This window comes from Pinus tabuliformis, chromosome 7 (genome assembly GCF_031772625.1).
Source record: "Pinus tabuliformis cultivar Carrire ecotype Pingquan chromosome 7, CPIR1, whole genome shotgun sequence".
NCBI lineage: Eukaryota > Viridiplantae > Streptophyta > Pinopsida > Pinales > Pinaceae > Pinus > Pinus tabuliformis.
The window spans coordinates 820,020,072-820,040,716 of NC_142293.1; positions in this window are offsets into that span (position 1 = coordinate 820,020,072).

A 20,645-nucleotide genomic window follows, 5' to 3' on the forward strand; every position below is an offset into this window, starting at 1 on the left:
CGTACCACTGGTCCCAGACCAGTCTCAGCTGACCCGAAGTCAGCTTCATAGTAAGTACCACTCCTACCACTGGTCCCAGACCCGTATCGCAGTCTCAAAGAGTGTACCACTGGTCCCAGACCAGTCTCAACTGACCCGAAGTCAGCGTCATAATATGTACCACTCTCACTGGTCTCAGACCAGTACTGCACTGACACGAAGTCAGTCTCGGAGTATGTACCACTGGTCCCAAACCAGTCTCAACCAACCAGAAGTTAGTGTCATAGTATGGTACAACTCCTACCACTGGTCCCAGACCAGTATTGCAGTCTCAGAGAGTGTACCACTGGTCCCAGACTAGTCTCAACCAACCCGAAGTCAGCGTCATAGTATGTACCACTCTCACTGGTCCCAGACCAGTACTGCACTGACACGAAGTCAGTCTCAGAGTATGTACCACTGGTCCCAGACCAGTCTCAACTGACCCGAAGTCAGCGTCATAGTATGGTACAACTCCTACCACTGGTCCCAGACCAGTATCATTGATCCCAGATCAATGGAGGTCATCCTAGCGTAGGGAGTACGGTAGATACAACGATGCGTCCATCGGTACTACTATGGTCCCTAACTTCATTTCCCTGCTCATTGATCAGATGAGAGGTACTTCCCATGAGTCCCAGACTGCATGGGTAGGATGCCTCGACATGAGAACTAATCAATCCTGTCCTCACAGGAGAACACATCAATCCTGCTACAATCGCCGTGGAGAACACATCAATCCAGGCTGCCATGGAGAACACATCAATCCAGGCCTCACAGGAGAACTAATCATCCTGCTACACAGGAGAGCGAATCATCCTATTCCACAAGAGAGCGAATCATCTTGTCCCACAAGAGAGCGAATCATCTTGTTCCAGTGTGCACCACCAGGGGAGGGTGAGTCACCATGTGGTCATATGTTGCTCTAGTAGGAACCACAAGCCCTCAGAGCTCCCAGAGCTCAATGTATGCAACATGCAGGACCCTTGTACAAGGGTTTCTTGCCGACTCCAAGTCGTTTGGGAAAATCACAGATTAGATCTTTCCTCGGGGCTTTGACAAGGTGTATCAACCTGTACATCATCTTAATGTGATGGAGCTTCCTTGCTCATGGACTTACCATATCCCAGATGAAGTCTATCTGTTGGAGCAATTGACGAATACGGGATTCCTCAATAATCGAATCCCACCTCTGGTTGTTACAGAGAATCACAGTGGTATCCAATGTAAATCCAAACAGCTCACGGAAGAGCTTTTGCAACCAAACTGCCTCACACGACGTTATGCTAGCAACAATATATCCTGCTTCGGCGGTGCTCAAAGCCACCAACTTCTACTTCCTGCTCATCCAGGATATCGAAGCAGATCCCAAGGTGAAAGAGTACCTGGAAGTGCTCTTACGGTCCACCACACTGCCTGCCCAATCAACATCGGTATATCCAACTAGTCTCACATCTCTGGCAGTGTATCTTAATCCATGAGAGATTGTGTCCTGAAGACATCTCAGAAGATTCCTGGCATCAATGCAGTGAGGCTCAACAAAATATGAGCTCACAGTGCTAACTGCAAAACATATGTTCGGACGGAGGTTCACCAATAACATCAATTCGAATGAGTTTTTGAAACTCAGAGGCATTTCCCAAGTCTGGTCCGACATCACTACCATATAAATTCTAAAAGTTAAGATCCTTGAGGTAGTCACAGGCTTGCAGTCCATCATACCAAATCTTTCCAATATCTTTACCACATATTTTCCTTGAGATAGGAAAATTTCCCTTGGCTTCTGCCATACTTCAAGTCCTTGGTCCTTTATTTCAAATTTAGAAGCCAGCTCCCTCTTACATTTGTGAATGAGAGGGTTTGCACCTGTTAGAAAGAGGTCATCCGCATACAACACCAGTATGAGAGGCTTGTCATATTCAACCTTAAAGTAAAGGTTAGGATTAGCTTCACTCCTAGTGAATCCCAGCTTCACCATGCTCGGGGTGCTTGCTTCAGCCCATAGAAAGCCTTCTTCAACCTGCATACATGAGATTTTCAATCATAAATCTCAAATCCTTCAGGTTGCTCCACATAGACCTCTTCTTTGATAGAACCATGCAAGAACGCGGTCTTAACATCCATCTGATGTAGGTTCCATCCTTGTGAAGCCACAAGGGCTATGATCAAGCGGATGGTCGTATATCTAGCAACAAGTGCAAATATCATAGTCTATACCTCCCTTCAGGGATAAACCACGAGCAACAAAATGAACCTTATAATTTTCCATACTTCCATTTGCTGCATGCTTTATCTTGTATAGCCATTTTGAAGTAACAATTGTCTTGTCCAGGGTCAGGGAACTACTTCCCAGACATCATTCTCCATAATAGACTCATATTCTATGGTCATAGCATCCTTCCATAGTTAATGCTTGATGACATATGAGAATGATGAAAGTTCATTTTGTATGATCGTGCTCATGATGGTCAGGTATCCCTGATACCTGTTAAGTTTCTTACTTTGATGGAAGGTTCCTCAGGGTGCAGCATATCCTTCAGCATCATCAAGTATCCCCCTAAGCCATGAAGACCTCTTCCTAGAAGAGGAAGGCTCATGTGGATGAGGACCAATTGGATCCATGGGTTCTTCTACATCAGGAATTGATTCATCATCCTTTTCTTTCGGTTCCCTGGTGTCGGCTTCTTGAGAGCTACTCAAAGTCAGCAGATTGTCCACCTTGCTGAGAGCCATATCTTTGTCAAAGGTGACATCATGACTAATCACGACTTCCCTTTGACCGGTGGTGAACATTTCTTCAAGAGTTTAGGAACCCAATGCTTGATGAGGGCATCGATTTTGTACATATACGGTGGTGATTGTAGTTTCAGCCCATAGAAACTTTGGAAGTCTTTGATCATGTAGCATGGCCCAGACAGCTTCCATCATCGTGTGGTTCTTCCACCACACCATTCTGCTCAGGAGTATGTGGTGTAGTAGTCTCCCTCTTAATGCCAACCTCAGGTATGCCTGAGTAAACCAATTGTAATATATCAGAGGTCTTGCTTTGGCTTGAGGGGAATGGTCCCCTTTTGAGCTTTCCTTTGGCACATCCCGGACATACACCTTCTTTCTCTACTTGGAATTCGGGCATCCCTGTTACCATCTGTCTTACATCGGGTAGAGCTTTGTAATGAAGGTGGGCAAACCTCCGATGCCAAAGTTCAGACTAAAGAGTTGTGTCACAAGACATGACACCTAGCGGACTTCCATCGACCTGATATAATGAATCAACACTAAACCCAAGAGTAAAGACATCTTTAACATTATTTTTCCATATACATACCTTGCCATTGCTGAAGGTTACCTTGTAGCCTCTATCTTCCATTGCCAAGATGGACACTAGGTTCCTTCTGAGGTCAGGTGCATTTAATACATCCTAGAATTTCTAGCCTTCTTGAATGCTTGTCCTCTTCCTTGATTCCCAGCTCTCCTCTTACCTTTGCTGTTGAATTTTTCATTCCTTTGATTGCCATCAGAGGGATTTCGAGTTGCACCACTGCATACTGTACCGTGCTCCTCTAATCATGATTATCATAATGCTGCCCATGTCCATGATTTTATCCATCATAATGCTGCTCAAACTAGAGTGCATCATCATCATGCTATCCTATATGTCAATGATCTCATGTTGCCCTTTATGTCCACGATCTCATTCATCATGATGCTCATGATCTCATACATAGTGACTTGCTTTATCGCAAATGTAACATCGTCATTTTCTTCTAGCCTTAGGTCCAGCCTTTCCTTTTGATTTAGTCCCGGAATTATTTCTTTTCTTTGCATGAGAAGAAAAGGCAGGAGGAGGATCTTTAGGCATGGGCATTTCTTGCACTTCTTCCCTTGTTTCTTCTTGAATGCATCTAGCCATTAATTCCTCGAAACCAGGAATTACATTATAGTTCTAAAGAGTAGTCCTGAACACATACCGTTCAAATGGCAATCCTCCAAGAGTTGTGAGTGCCATTTCTCTGTCAGTAATAGTTTCCCCAATAGATAGGAGATCGTTCTTGATCTCGGTGATTCTTAAGGAGTATGCTTGCATACTTTCATCTTTACCCTTCTTGATTTCCTTCAGCTTATTTCTAAGAAACAAAACTTGATTTGCATCATTAACTTTAAATACACTCACCAGTCTATCGTAGATTTCCTTGGAGGTTTCCAGTTCAGAGATGTAGGCCACCAAGCGCTTGTCGATAGAGTCCCAGATGATCTTTTTTGCTTTAATTTCTCCGTTCTTCCATTTGTTCCTGGCAGCAGGAGGTGCATTTGATGGAGGCTCAACAATATTGCCTCTTACATGACCCAACACTCCTTGATCCTCTAGGGTTAGATCGATAGACATCTTCCATCCGTGATAGTCAGCTTTCTCACGGAGCTTGTCTTCAACAGGGAAGAGTGTTGAGGACCCCGTAGTTCTTTTAGAATAGCCTTGCCAATCTTCTCTTCAATGATTGCTCTTACTCTTGCTCGGCCTTTGTCTTCACCTCAGATCTGATACCATGTTAAGTTATGGTATGTTCTATGCTTATAATAGTTTACTTATTTTTCTTATTTTATTCCATCGATTAGCAATCACATGTACATAAAGTAAAGTGTAGATAGAACATTAAACGATCAACAGAAAACAAGCCAATACAAGAGACACAAGATGTGGCGGCTAGCCAGGGACAAACCCCAAAATGTGTGGGGAAACCCTTTGATCAAATCTTCTTTTATCTTCAATAAATTCAGCAGAGAGAAATAGTACAATAAATCTGATTCATATCAGCAGTAGCAAAACCCTAGATCAGCAGCATCAGCATTTGCGGCTTCATTATCAAACTAGGGCAGACCATATCTCACAAACCGACCGTTGGATTGACTTCATTCCACCACCAAAAGTTTTGGCTTCCAGAGGAGGTTCAGATGAACCTAAAGTGCAGTTCCAAAGAGGAGATCTTCTAGGCCACGTAGGTCAATCTTTACTTCTGTAGTTGCAGCTTCAGTTTCAGCACTTTCCGGCTTCAAACTAGGGCAGTCGATATCTTGCAAACCGTTCATCGGATTGACTTCATTCCACCACCAAAAGTTGCAGCTTTCAGAGGAGGTTCAGATGAAACTACAACGTAGTTCCAAAGAGGATATCTTCTAGGCCACGCAAGTCAATCTTTACTTCTGCAGTTGTAGCTTCAATTTCAGCAGTTTCCGGCTTCAAACTAGGTGTGAGAGAGAGACCCATTTCAGCGCAGTAGAGAAGAGACTCATTTTTGCGTAGTAGAGAGAGAGAGATGTGATGAGATGAGTGAGTCCAAATGAGGAAAAGTCATCTTATATCTATACACAATGTTGGTGGGTGAATAGATGCGACTGTTGGGCTTCTGAGCCTACATGAGTTGTAGGTTGGCTTGATAATAATTCCATAATCAAAATAAATTCATATCTCCATGAATACTTATCGGAACCGGATGATCTTTATATCAATCCTACACCTCTCGACGAGAGGAATCTAATAAAAATATTATCAGCCATGAATAAGATGACCCACATGAAGTTTTTCCCTGGTTGCCAATTTTAACAATTTTGGATCTTTTCTTGAAGTCAAGTGAAAAAATAATAATACTCCTATTAAGGAGGCCATTGAGGTCATCAATCACCTCACTGACCCTGATACCTCTCGTTTAGTAGAGATTTGTCTTACTTCTACTTTTTTATGCTTTGAAGGGGAATTCTATGAACATACATGCGGGGTGTCCATGGGCTCCCCCTTTTCCCCAGTTGTTGCTAATATTTTTATGGAAGACTTTGAATCCAAGGCTTTGGCATTAGCGTGTCTCTTGCCTAAGCTATGGAAAATATTTGTGGATGATATTGGTGTCATCTGGCCAAGATGAGTTATATCAGTTTTTCCAACATCTCAACAATTAATCTTCCTCCTTAAAGTTTACTATGGAGCAAGAGGTTGATGGGTTCCTTCCTTCCCTTGATGTTCTCATTTCGAAGAAGGATGATGGTTCTTTCTCCCACCAGGTGTTTCGGAAGAAAACTCATACTGAGCAGTATCTTCATGCAAACTCTCATCATTTCCCTGCTAAAAAATGGGGTGTTCTCAACACGCTTGCTACTCGTGCTCTGAGAATCTCTGATGAAAATAACCTTGATAAAGAGAAAGCCCATCTTCTTAACGTTTTTGTTAATAATGGTTATAGTAGGGACCAAGGTCTAAAATATTTCCTCAAAGCTAGCAGAGGTCCCAAGGCTAGGAAAGACCCCATAGATCAAGTCTTAGGGGTGCATCTCCCTTTCATCTAGGGGACCATTGACAAGATTGTGAGAATCCTCAAAAAGCAGAATGTTCCCTCAACCTTTAGACCCCTCAGCATCATTCGTAGCTCCCTAAGATCTGTAAAAGACCATGTTGACCCCAAGGGCATGAAAGGTGTTTATGTTATTCCATGTTCGTGTGGGACCCCTATGTTGGTGAAACTGGGACCTCTATTAATCAGAGGATTCATGAGCATGCATATGACATCAATCATGGGAGGACCCAGACTTCAGCCTTAGAAGAGCACGTGGAGAAGACTAAGCATCATATATGTATTGAGGAGGCCAAGGTTATTGCTAAGATTGCTCATTTTCATCATCGGAAGTTTAGGGAGGCCATAGAAATTGAAAGGAGGCCGAGCAATCTCAATAGGGATGATGACTGAAAGATTAGTAGTTGTTGGATCCCTTTCCCTTCCTCTTAGCCCCCCTCCCCCACCCTCACCCCCCCCCCCCCCCTTATTACCCCTTTTCGTCTTTTTATTTCCTTTATGATATTTTCCCTCATCTTCTGGATTGTTTGGATTTCCCTTTCTATTGTTTTGTTGTTTTTTGATACTCGTGACCTTTTCTTTTCTTTTTTATTATTTTATTCATATAAATTTACTTATATTTCATTTGTTGAAAATAAGAGGATAATAAAACCTCCCTTATTATTTATTTAATCTCTGAGTTTAAGTTCTAAAAAAATTTAGTATATTTTTACTTAGTAATTTGATATATAAATAAATAAGTTTAAAATTATAATAATTTATTTTAGATAAAAAATCAACTAATTAATTGATTAATTGATTATCATTTAGGTTTAATCCTTATTGTTCCCATAATATTTTTCTCTCATTTAATATAAATAAATAATTTGAATAAAAGAGTTAACTAATTTATTTAGTAATTAATAATCCTTTATTTATAAATTTATTCTAGTTCATACCATAATACCTCATAGGTTGGAATTATTATGAGTTTATATATTTTATTTATTTTTAATAGAAAATTATACATATTTGGTTATATAAAAATAGGCCTAGTAATAAAATTAACTAATTAGTTATTTATCGAATAAACAAAATATTTTATTCCCTATATTATTATGAGTTTATTTAGTTTTTATTATTAGTAAAGAAAAAAAGGGTAATTAAATTATTAGGTTTATAGTTCCTAGTTCAATTTTTGTTTTGTTTTGTTTTGTTTTTTTTTTTTTTTAGATATATTTAGGTACATATGAACTTAAAAATAAATATGTCTAACAAATTAATTAATGAATTAACTAAAATTTCCCTAACTCTTGGACCAGTCAAATATAGTTGTTGCCCTGCCAATTGTACCCATTCCCTTTGGTCAGTTATAATTGTTTCTTTCTAGCCGTTTGAATGATTTGTCTCTCTATTTAACTTGTGCTTGGATCTGGTTCTTCATCTTGTCCTGATGATGAACCACACTTGCTAGTTCGAAACGTGTTGACAAATGAATTTTGATGTGATTATCACTGAAAACCTGTCTCAAAAATTTGATATGGATCACAGAAGCCTCAATTCAATAATAATACTCCTCTGTATCATAATTTTTAGTCACCCCGAAAAAAGGATCTTCTAATTAAAATTTATGATACTTGTCAGTTACAGACCTTTAAAACCTTAATTTGGAGAATATTTAAAAGACTGGTATTTTTCTTGATATATATGAGATTTGAGCCCTTCTAAATTTGAAACTTTTGTGTGTAATGCTATGATATTTCTTCTTTGTAATTCCACACATTTGCACAGAATTTGATGTGCCAAGTGAAAGTTATGATAACCTTCTTAAAACTTGTTGCTTGTTGACTTCTTCCCAAGATAAATTTTTTATAACTTTCCACATGTCCATTTCTTCAAATATAATTCTAATAACTGAGGTAATACAATATGTCTCCTAAGATCTTTAAAAATTTCAGAGTATAAAATGTCCAATAAAAATGTTATATCAAATATGCCAAGATGACCTATTTGAAATTGATTCCATGACCATTTAGAAACCACCACTTTCATAGAATATATGTAGGACATTATAGTGAACCAAAGTATACATTTTTCACAACATGTACCTCTAACTCATCCTTAAAATAAATTATAGTGAAAATACCAAATAACCCTTTTGAAACTGATTTTAGCAACATTTAGGAATCATAACTTCCTTAGAGTGTACCTCTGAAAATATAGTGAGCCAAACTTTGAAATTTTTATCATGGGTACCTAGCAATCTCACCTATGTCCCCTCAAAATTTCATGGTCTAAAACAACACCAAACAAAATTATAGAAAAAATTTCAAGTTGACATGTTTGAAATTGATTTCAGGAGCATTCAAGACCCTAACTTCCTCAGAGCATATCATTGAAAGTTTAGAGAACCAATATCTAAGATTTTAACCAAAGGTTCCTCGAGATATATCCTTAATATGATCCAAATTTCACCATCTATTGATAATGTTGGAATTAATGTCAAATGATCATAGTCATGTTGATGAGTTTGATTGATGTTCATGAGGTTTCTTGATGTTGCAAGGTCAAGGTTGATTGTGTTGATTGCTTGATGTGTAAAGGATGAACAAAGTGATGTGAAGTGCAAAGGCTGATTAAATGATGTATTGTACAAAGGTTTTGATGTTTGTCCATTGATGATTACTTTGATGATTTTTACAAACAAAATGAAGATATAACATACAAGAATTAGAGAACAAAGTCAGAGAACTAGAGAACATGTTATGGTATCAATAGAATCAAATGTACAAAATCATTTATATTTTTGGCCTATTTATAATAGTAACACTCTTGTTGTTCTCAGGAATAGTGTTATAACACAAATCATCTAGTGTCTAAACTGCGTTACCCTAGATAATAATGCACCATATCTTCAACCAACCTATGTTACGACACATTTGTCTATCTAAGCCTTGTATTATGCAATACCAAATGATTAACTATGATTCTTTGGATGTGCAAACAATAAAAATCAAACTTGCCCCGATTTGAGACAACTGAAAATGAAGAGGTGAGATGCAAATAGTCTTGAAATACCAAGAGACAACTCCTCATTTCGAATTCTTGCATATAATGCAAACAATTAGAGAGCCATGTTTATAAAAGATGCACAATTGAATGAGAATTAAGTTTTATGAATTGAATATTTGTATGGGAGAGTTCTTGAACAACCTCGTAAGGAGAAAGAGAAATTAAAAGAGAAGCAAAAGTGGAGTAGACTTGAAGAAGAGAAGAAGAGATGATAAGTATCAGAAAAGAGGGTAAAAACTAATTTTAGAACAAAGACAAATGCCAGGTAACCAAAAATTCTGATTTGCAATTTGATTAAGGGGACTGTAGTCTCCTTTCAAGTAGTGGCTCGATAAAGAACATGTTGGAACATGCTGAGGTAGGAGCCTCCTTTGGGTTGTAGTCCATAGAAAAATTTTGGGAGTCAGAGCTTCCTTGCAAGTTGAAGCTTGCAAAAGAATTGAGGTAGCAACCTCTTGTAGGTTGGAGCATAATTTTTTTTTGATGTAATAAGGGAGTAGGAGCTTGCCTTCACATCACTTCAACTAATAATTCATGGTTTTCTCACTTTATAGGTTTCCACTTATATTCAGGGTCTTCATGTCTTGCATGTTGAATTTATCATTTGTGTGAATGCTTTTGAATTCAGTTTATATATGCAAATATATCTCTGGTAACTACAAAAGAAACAATTAACAACTAAACATATACATAAGCCATTAGTTAACAAAGAAAGCAATTGAAAAATGAAATTAATTTGAATTGATTAATTGAAAAGATACAATTATTGATTCACCCCCCTCAGTAATTGCCAAAGTATTTATCAATTGTTATTAGAGCATGATCCTTTTATCTCAGCTTAACTATTGGAAGGGAGATCTAGTGCATAGGAATGTCCAGTCAAGGAGGATTTTCAATGAATAAAGTACCCTTGTCCAGTGGTACAAATTATGCTTTCTGGAAAATTAGGATGAAGGCACACCTAATGCCACTCAGCGTAGATGTGTGGGATACAATAGATAATGGCTATAAGAATTGCCTGATAAGGTACAAAGGACCACAAAATTGAATTTAAATGTAATGTTAAAGCTACAAATGCAATTCTGAATGAAATAGCCGAATCAGAGTTCTTTAAAAATGAATGATGACGAAGACATAGGCAAGTTCTTCCTTGGAGTGTATGAAATAGTTAATGTCATGTTGGGACTAGGTGAGAAGATTAAAGAGGCTACAATGGTTCAAAAGATATTGAGATCTCTACCTACCAAGTTCAATCCCAAGGTATTAGCAATTGAAGAAATAACCAACTTTGAGATACTAACAAGGAATCAACTACTTGTTTCCTTGACAACATATGTGATGATAATTTCAAGAGGAAAGTTAGTTACCAGAGATGTAACTTTTGAAGAAGAAAATTCTACAAAAGACAAGGAATGCTCATGCTCAGACTCTGATGAAGAAGAAGCAAAATTTGTTAGAAGATTGAAGAAAGGTACATGTAAGTACAAAGGAAAACTCCCATTTAAATGTTTTAATTGTGGAAGAGTGGGGCATTATGCCTCAAAATGTCCATATAAGAAATAAGAAAATTAGTTTAGAGGGAAAGAAGAGAACAAGTTTAATAAAAATTAGAAAGAGAACAAGTTTAAAAAGAAGAGCTTCAATGCATAAGAAGATAGTAATACATCTGAAGGTTCTAGTGAATTCTCTGGTGAAGATGGAGCTAGCAAATTTATTCTAATGGCCATAGAAAATTTTAAAGGAACTTAATGAATATGAAGAAGAAGAAGAAGAAGAAGAAGAATAAGGCAAGGTAGATCTTGAGGGGGAGTTGATTAGTGCCCTAGAGGAAATAGATAGACTCAAACAAAAGAATAAGAAACAAAAAGATATTTTGTTAAAATTTGTAAAAGAATAATATAATTTAGAGGAGTTTATCAAGTTGAAAGTTGAATTGGAAGAAGCCAAGAAGGTGGAGGACATTCTACTACAATAATTAAAAGAGAAAAGTAAGGAGTGTGAAAGAATGGAAGAATAAATAGTAACCCTAAAGAAAAATCTAGAGAAATCATAAACTGATTTAAATATGAAACTTCAACATATAAAAGGATCTGAAAAATTGGATGTGATATTAAATGCTCAGAGATATCCACTTATGAAAGTTGGGTTAGGCTATGAAGGAGAATTTAGTGAAAGGAATACAAAATACAAAAGGACCTTTAGTTTTGTAAAAGTAGTCAAAGGAGACAATGATAGTCCACATCAACCTGAGAATAAGGAGGTCAACATCACACTTAATATACAAGGAAACATTACACCTAAGGAGTAGCAACAAAAATAAACAAGAAGAGTGGAAAAACATACAATAAGCTACTAGAGACCGTACTTCTTCAAGAGAGAAAGTTATCAAATTCCAAGGAGGATCTATTCTCAAGTATTATCCATTCCTAGGTATCAAAACATTTTCTATGGATATTGTTATTATTGTAAACATTTTGGAAACAAAGCTATAAATTGCAGAGCCCATATCAAAATAAATGAAATTAGAAACCCTAAAAGAAGTGAAATAAGCCATATTTCTACAAATATCAAAACAAATATGAATCTAGACATGAATCTATTTTCTCCACTCTTTGATATCACTAAATGTTTCTACTGTCACAATTTTAGGCATAAGTCATATGAATGTCAGCTCAGAAATAGTAGGTCACAATCTCAAAATAATTGTAGAACATAAGAACATATGTAGTGGAGAAAGAAGAAAGAAGAAAATAAAGCTAATAAGTGTGGCCTAGTTTTGTATGCTCAAAATCAAAATAGTCAATGGTATGTGGAAAATGGTTATTCTAGACATATGACAAGAGACAAAAGTAAGTACTTAGTTTTAGATGAAAATAAAATAGGGAATGTCACATTTGGAAATGATGCAGTAGGAAGAATTAAAGGAAAGGGTACAGTCAGTTTGAATAATGGCAGAGGAAAGGCTCAGGATGTATTATTTTTTGAAGGACTGAAACATAATTTTCTGTGTTAGTAGATGTGTGATAGAGGTTGTGATGTCCTCTTCAGAGCTCAGGATTGTGAGATTAGTTCAACAACAACAAGGAATGTTTTTTCTAAAGGAGTTCAAACAAAAAAAATGTATATATCTTGAAGGAAGAAAATGAAGAGTGTTATATGAGCAAACAAGATGAGTCTTGGCTATGGCATATGAGTTTGTGGCATCTCAATTTTATCACATCATTAGGCTTAGTAAAAAGAGAGCAATTAAAGATCTACCAAAGACAACGAAACCTCAAAATCCCATTTGAAAATCACGCCAAATGGGAAAACAGGCTCAAACTTCATTCAATATCAAGGATAACTTGTCAAGTAGAAAGCCTCTATAATTAGTACATGTGGTTTTGTGTGGTCCTTATAGAATGAAAGCACCAAGATGAGAAATATATTTAATTCCGTTAATTGATGACTACTCTAGATCAACATGGGTAATATTCTTAAGAAACAAGTCATAAGCATTTGATAAGTTTAAAGCATTCAAGGCATTAGAAGAAAATCAAACAGGATACAAGGAAAAATGTATAAGATTAGATAGATGAGGTGAATTTACATATGATGAATTTGTAGAATTTTGTGATGAACTTGGTATAAAAAGGAAATATACTATTGCAGACACTCAACAAAATGGAGTTGCAGAGAGACAAAACAAGTTTGTACAACAAATGGCTAAAGCCATGATGAGAGAAACATTCCTCAAACCTATTGGGCAGAAGCAGTTCACACAATCATTCACATTCTGAATAAGGCACATCTTAAACCAAATTGTGATAATACGCCATATCAATTGTCGCATGGCAATCCAACATCTATCAAACATTTTAATGTTTTTGGAAGTAAGTGCTATATCAAAAACAATGATGAAAAGTTATGGAAGTTTGATTCAAGGTCAAGTGAATGATATTTTTGAGATATTCAACAAAAGTAAAGGATAAAAGTGTTATAATAAATGATTGCATCAGATTGTGGATTGTATAGATGTAAATTTTTTTGAAGAGCTGCATAACAAGAACACGAATACAAGTTTTATCAATCCTCTAGATCAACATTCCAATGAAGAAGAAGGAAAACATGTTGAAGGTTCAGAAGAAATAAAGATCGATTCAAAGGATCCCTCAAGGTATGTGCAAAAGAACCATCCTGATAGTCAAATTATTGGTGATGAAGATGCAAGAGTTCAAACAAGGAGGAAACTTGCAGAAACAATAGATCAAGCCCATGTTGTCAAAGATTGAACCAAAGATTTTTTTAGAAGCAAGCAAAGACAAACACTGAATAAATGATATGAAATAGGAACTCGATTAAATTGAGAAGAATAAGGCCCATGAAATAACACCTAGACCAATAGGAAATACTATCATTGATACAAAATGGGTATTCAAAAATAAGTTGAATGAATAAGGGTCAATTGTTAGAAATAAAGCAAGTCTGGTATGCAAGGGTTACTGACAGGTAGAAGGATTAGACTATGAAGAAACTTTTTCTCCAGTGAAAAGGTTAGAGGCAATCATAATGTTCTTACCTTTGTATATTATAATGATTTCAAAGTGTACCAAATGGATGTAACTTCTACCTTTCTGAATGGAGAACTTGAGGAAGAAATCTATATAGAACAACCCAAGGGCTTCTTATTGTTAGAAAATCCTAACGATGTATGCATGTTAAAGAAGGCATTGTATGGAATTAAACAAGAACCATAAACACGGTACTCTAGGTTGGACAAGTACCTTCAAAACCATGATTCCAAGAGAGGTGCAAATGATAGTAACTTGTACATAAATGCCAATGAAGATGGACTCCTAATTGTGGTGGTGTATGTGGATGTTATTATGTTTGGAAGCAACAAAGACTATTTAGTGCAATGATTTTCTAACGAGATGAAGTATGAGTTTGAAATGTCAATGATTGGGGAGATTAATTTTTACTTGGAGTTGCAAATTTTACAAGATACAAAAGGTATATTCATATTTTAAGAGAAGTATATAAAGGATATGTTGAAAAAGTTCAAAATGGAAGACTGCAAACCTGTCTCAACCCCATGGAAATTGGATGCAAGTTGTGTGTAGATGATGAATCACCTGATGTTGATCAAAAGATTTACATATATATGATAATAAATTTACTATATCTAACATCCTCTAGACTAGATATAATATTGGCAGTCATATTGGTGGTAATATATTAGTCAAAACCTAAATAAAGTCATATTTTAGCAACAAAAAGGATATTCATATATTTGAAAGGGACTACAAACTATGGACTATGGTACCCAAAAGGAAAGGACTTCACATTGACAACATACACAGATGTATATTGGACTAGTTGTATAGATGACAGGAAGAGTATGAGTGGTGGTGCATTCTACTTAGGAGAATCACTGGTTGCATGGTTAAGCAAAACACAATCCTCAGTATCTCTATCTACAGTAGAAGCTGAATACATAATAGTTGCAACTTTTTTCACACAAGTGTCGTGGATGAAAGAAAATCTACAATATATGAAGGTAATTTTCAGTGAACCAATATCTATTAAGTACGATAATATTAGTGCAATAAGCATCTCAAAAAATCAAATGCTTCATTCTAAGACTAAATGAAATATTCATATAAAGTATCACTTCCTCAGAGAATAGGTGGCTGAAAAAATAGTGAAGCTAGAATACATATCAACAAAAGAGAAGATATCAAACACATTTACTAAGCCACTAACAAGAGAGCCATTCAAATATCTAAGGCACAAGTTGGGAATAGTCCCTACTTCCTCTTCTCATTAGTTTGACTTCAAAGAGGAGCTTTAAAGGAATGTAGAGAATATGAAAAAGTATGGAGCATCTAAAGGGAAGATTCTACTACAACAGTAAGAAGTATTTGAATGAAAGTAAGAAGAAACAAAGAATGAAGCAATGTCTAAGTGTCAAGAATTTGAGGCAGCTAGAGAAGCAACATGAATAAAGAAAAATTTGTACTTGCATCAATCCATCTTCATCATGAATGATGCCTTCAACTTAGTCCAATCATTCAGAATTTTATCCTTTGGTACAAAATTTTGTGCAATACATACATACATACATACATACATACATACATACATATACATATACATATACATATACATATACATATACATATACATATACATATACATATACATATACATATATATATATATATATATATATATATATATAGATATATGACACAATGAATAAGCATGTTCAGAATGCATATGATTTATCTTAGCATTTTCATACCTAGTCAAAGCATTTTGAATATGAGTCTAGCTCAAAGTATATTTTTGCATCATTAGAATTCCTCAAAATTGTTCAGCCTTTGATGACTTTAAATATGCATGACCTATGCATCAAAATATTTTGTATTTCTTATGTATTCAATTAATGTTTTCCGAATCTTAAAGAAAGAAAAACAAGTTTTTTTTTTTAATATTTAAAGTGAAAGAAACAATATTGATATCAAGCCAAGATGAACAATAACTATCCATCCTTATTTATGTTTGGTCACAAGGTGTCTTCAATGTGAAGTGTCACGTGAATGAAAACCAAACCATATTTAGTGCAACTATAGTGGTAAAGTTATCATGCTATAAAACTTCATACATAAATGTAGAAGTGCAACTAAGCACATAAGTTAAGAACATATTACATGTCCAACGCAAAAGAATTTCAAATACATCTACTATGACAAGGTTGAAGCAAGTACTATTTGACAGAAAAATGACTTTATCAGAGATATTTGATCAAATGAAGAGCCATAGTATCATAAGGATATGAGCATAACATCAATTCATCATGATCTAATCATTGTGTGATATCTTTGCACCAATATCAATGAGAAGTCTAAAATAATCTAGAGAAAACAAGCATTCAAGTGGAAAAAGAGCACTATTCTTGACACAAAACCATATCCAGAAGTCTTGTGCCAAATCTCTTAATAAAAATTTTGTTTCCAAAACCAATTATGAATAGAGAAAATTAATAGTGATATATGGTCAACTAAAATAATCAATGCAAATGTCAGTAAATAAATCAATCAAAGTTCAATACTGTGATTTCATTACCATAAATTCAAAGCAATAATACTGATGCAAAGTCTTAACTCAAAGTCCATCTTTTTTCAAAAACCAATCATCAATGAATCCTAGAATTAAGAGACATACTGACGCATAAAGAATGATATCAAATGCAAAGATACTATAGTTAAAGACAAACACATAAATAAACTTCTATGCAGAGATATCACCAACGCAAACCACTGAGTAAAGTTGGAATGGGAGAATGATGAATTGAGGTTATTAGTCTTGAATATAGGCACACTGGAATCAAGTTTTAAATTCCAATTAAGAAAAAAAATAGTGATTTCTATTTATCTGGTAAACATGTGTGGCACAATGAATACCAAGTCATGATTCATTATCTGAATATGGTAAAACAAATTGAAATCTATCTCTAGTTCGAAGCTTAACATTTTATTGGTAATATGATATGGATATGACCTCTTTTGAAGCAAACTGTGTCATCTTCTTAACTAGATTTTACATCATCAAAATAAAGTGGTATTCCCTTTCATTTAAACAACAAAGACACAGTCGAGGGTGCATTATTCATATATCGACAGATAAATTCTTCAAAGGTAGTTGGCAATGATTCTTGCAAAAGTCAACAATATGACTCAATGTTCACTAAGCAAATTCCCTTGTCATTGATGTCAAGGGGTGGTGGGGGGGTGAGGAAAGGAGAAGCAACTTTTAGGATAAATAAGAAGAGACTCTCAGGGGGAGGAGCATATTGTTTCCATTGATGCTAAAGGGGGAGAATGTTGGCAATGTTTGCATTGATGTCAAATGATCATAATCATGTTGATGAGGTTGCGTGATGTTGATGAGAAATCTTGATGTTGCAAGGTTAAGGCTGATTGTGTTGATTACTTAATGTGTAAAGGTTGATCAAAGTGATGTGAAGTGAAAAGGATGATTAAGTGATGTGATGTACAAAGGCTTTGATTTTTGTCGATTGATGATTGTTTCAAACAAAATGAATATATACCACACAAGAACCATAGAACAAAGTCAAAGGACCAAAGAAACAAATAATATATGGTATTAGTAGAATCAATTGAATAAAATCATTTATATTTTTGGCCTATTTATAACAATAGCACTCCTGTTTCTCTCAGCACCAATTTTATAACGTAGATAATCTGATGTCCTAGATAGTAACACACCATATCTTCAGGCATCGCGCATTACAACACATTTGTCTATTCGAGCCTTGTCTTATGCAATATTAAATGTTTGACTATAATTATTTGAAAGTGAAAACAATACAAAGAAAACTTTTCCTAATTTGAGACAACTAAAAATTAAGATGTGAGATGCAAATAGTCCTCGAATACTAAGAGACAACTCCTCATTTGGAATTCGTGCATAGAATACAAACATTCAGAGATCCATGTTTATAAAATATGCACTGTTGAAAGAGAATTAAGTTTAATGAATTGAACATTTGTATGAGAGAGTTCTTGAATAACCTGGTAAGGAGAAAAGAGAAAGTGAAAGAGAAGCAGAAGTGGAGTAGACTTGAAGAAGAGAAGCATAGAGGATAAGAAGTAAAAAAGAGGAAAAAAACTAATTTCATAACAAAAACAAAGGCCCGTAACTAACAAATCTGATTTGTAATTTGATTAAGGGGATTGTAGTCTCCTTTCAAGTTGTGTCTTGATAAAGAACACGTTGGAACCTGTTGAGGTAGAAGTCCCTTGTGGGATGTGGCCTATGGAAAATTTTCGGGAGTTAGAGCTTCCTTGCAAGTTGAAGCTTGCAGAGAACATAGGTAGCAGCCTCCTGTAGGTTAGAGCCTACTGAAAATCTGATGTCATAAGAGAGTAGGAGCTTGCCTTCACATCTCTTCAGTCAACAATTCATGGTTTTCTCCCTTTATGGGTTTCAACTTATAATTGGTGTCTTCATGTGTTGCATGTTGAACGTCTCATTTGTATGAATGCTTTTGAATTCAATTTATATATGCAAATATCTATCTGGTAACTAAAAAAGAAACAATTAAAAGCTGAACATATACATAAACCATTAGCTGTAAAACAAAATACATTAAAAAAAAAATTAAGTTAAATTGATTAATTGAAAAGATACAACTGATGATTTGTTAAATTTGGAAACTAGGGCCAAACTTCACATTGGAAAGTTCATATGAGGCAACTCATATTTTTATTGGATTCCTCTCTCTGAGAGGTGTAGGATTGATCTAAAGATCATCCCATTCTGACATGTACAAATGAAGTTATGAATTTATTTTGATTATGGACAAATTGTCAAGGTCGGCCAACAAACTCATGTATGCTCTAAAGCCCAGTAGTTACATCTATTCATCCTCAAGGTTAGCCTATAAATACATGATGCCCCATCCTCATTTGGACACACTTCACTCATTCATCTTTCTCTCTCTCATCTTGATTGGGTACAGATTTATGGGCATCTCTCTCTACACACGTGCAAAGGAAGATATAATTTTCTAGCTATTGCGTTGACAAGATTTGACCGAAATTTCAAGAGGCCGAAATTTCAGAACGCTGAAATTTCAGAAGGCCAAAATTTCAGGAGACTAACTTTGACCAGTGTTGACTTCGGTTTTATGAGGGAGACTTCTGTTTTGGTAGGCTACAATTCTGGGCACAAAAACTGAGGTAGTTTGACCAGCGTTGACTTCCCTAGTTCCAGTTGTTGCGTTGACTTTTGTTGACCAATTATTTTCGGACTTTTTTGGGCTGCATTATCTTGCTATTGGAGGTCGAGTTGACCAAGGTTGACCGAGTTGTTTTGGAGGTCTATTTCAACCCTGTTAACCAACTTTGACTTTCTTGTTAGGGCTTTCTGTTTTCGCTGTTTTTCCTAATAAGATTGGGCAAGTGAATATTGTAAATTGTACTCTCTCTCTACTAAACTTTTGAATAATTATAAGAATAATTGATCATTGGTTTCCCCACATTGGGGTTTGTCCCTGGCTAGTGCCGTATCATGTGTCCTCCTATGTTGGGTTGTCTACTACTATTATTGTTTATGTTCTATCTGCATTTTACTATCATGTTGATGTGATTTCTATACTAGATATGATATTGGGCTAGTAAATAAAATTGAAGTAAAATTTCTCTAAGCATAGAACATACCATTGTTATCCTTTAGGTCAAGACAAATCCCAAGCAAGGGTGAAGAGAAATCACTAAGAGGTGCAATCATTGATCAAGAAAAAGTCTTAATGGCCTCTGCATCCTACTTCAAGTATGATGATAAGCTTCATGATAAGTCTGATTATCATGCATGGATGATGTCTCTTGATTTGACTTTAGAAGAGAAAAATGTCATGGATTATGTGCAGGAAAAGATTCCAGAATCTCTTTCAAATGCACCGGCTGCTACTAAGACAAAGTACAAGAAGGGTGAAGTCAAAGGCAAGAAGATCACTAGGGATTCTATTCATAAGAACTTAGTTTCTTACATCTCCGATTTGAATACATCAAAGGAGATATGTGACAGGTTGGTTGGCATGTTCAAATCTAGCAATATGTTATGGCCTCAAAATTCTGTTGCCGAAACATGGGGGATGACCACCCGGTCTGGACCTTAAGACAACTCCTTTTCCATTTAAAGTGGTGGCTTTGACTGGGGATGATGGGACCAGTTTCCCAGTGTGGGTTTTAAGATGAGAGTGGGTGGTTTATGAGCTATTTGCAATAGAATAATGATAATCTAAGTGACCTATTCTACCATGCAATTTCTGTAACTAACTTATTCTAATATAAACCCGGGTGTTCTTGTGTGATATGCGATCTACAAGGATATCTATTTAGCATGTGGTAATAAATATTGAACACAACTAAAGAGAGATGATAACGTAAAAGATAATTCCTTTGATTAAATAGTTAGTCAAAGGAATTTATAAAATATATCACATATATGATGAGTTATATATGAAAATCACAACCTCAGCTAGGCATTGTTACACTAAAAAATGTCACCATGACTATTTACAGTTAGTATGGCTCAATCAACAGTCATGCTACCCTCTTAGGCAAGTCTTATGCCTCTGCTATCCATCTCAAACTCAAAAAAGAGAGAAAGTCTTGTAAAAAAATGTGTTTATCTCTGGGGATGCAGGTTCTCTCTAGCCTTACCTACGGG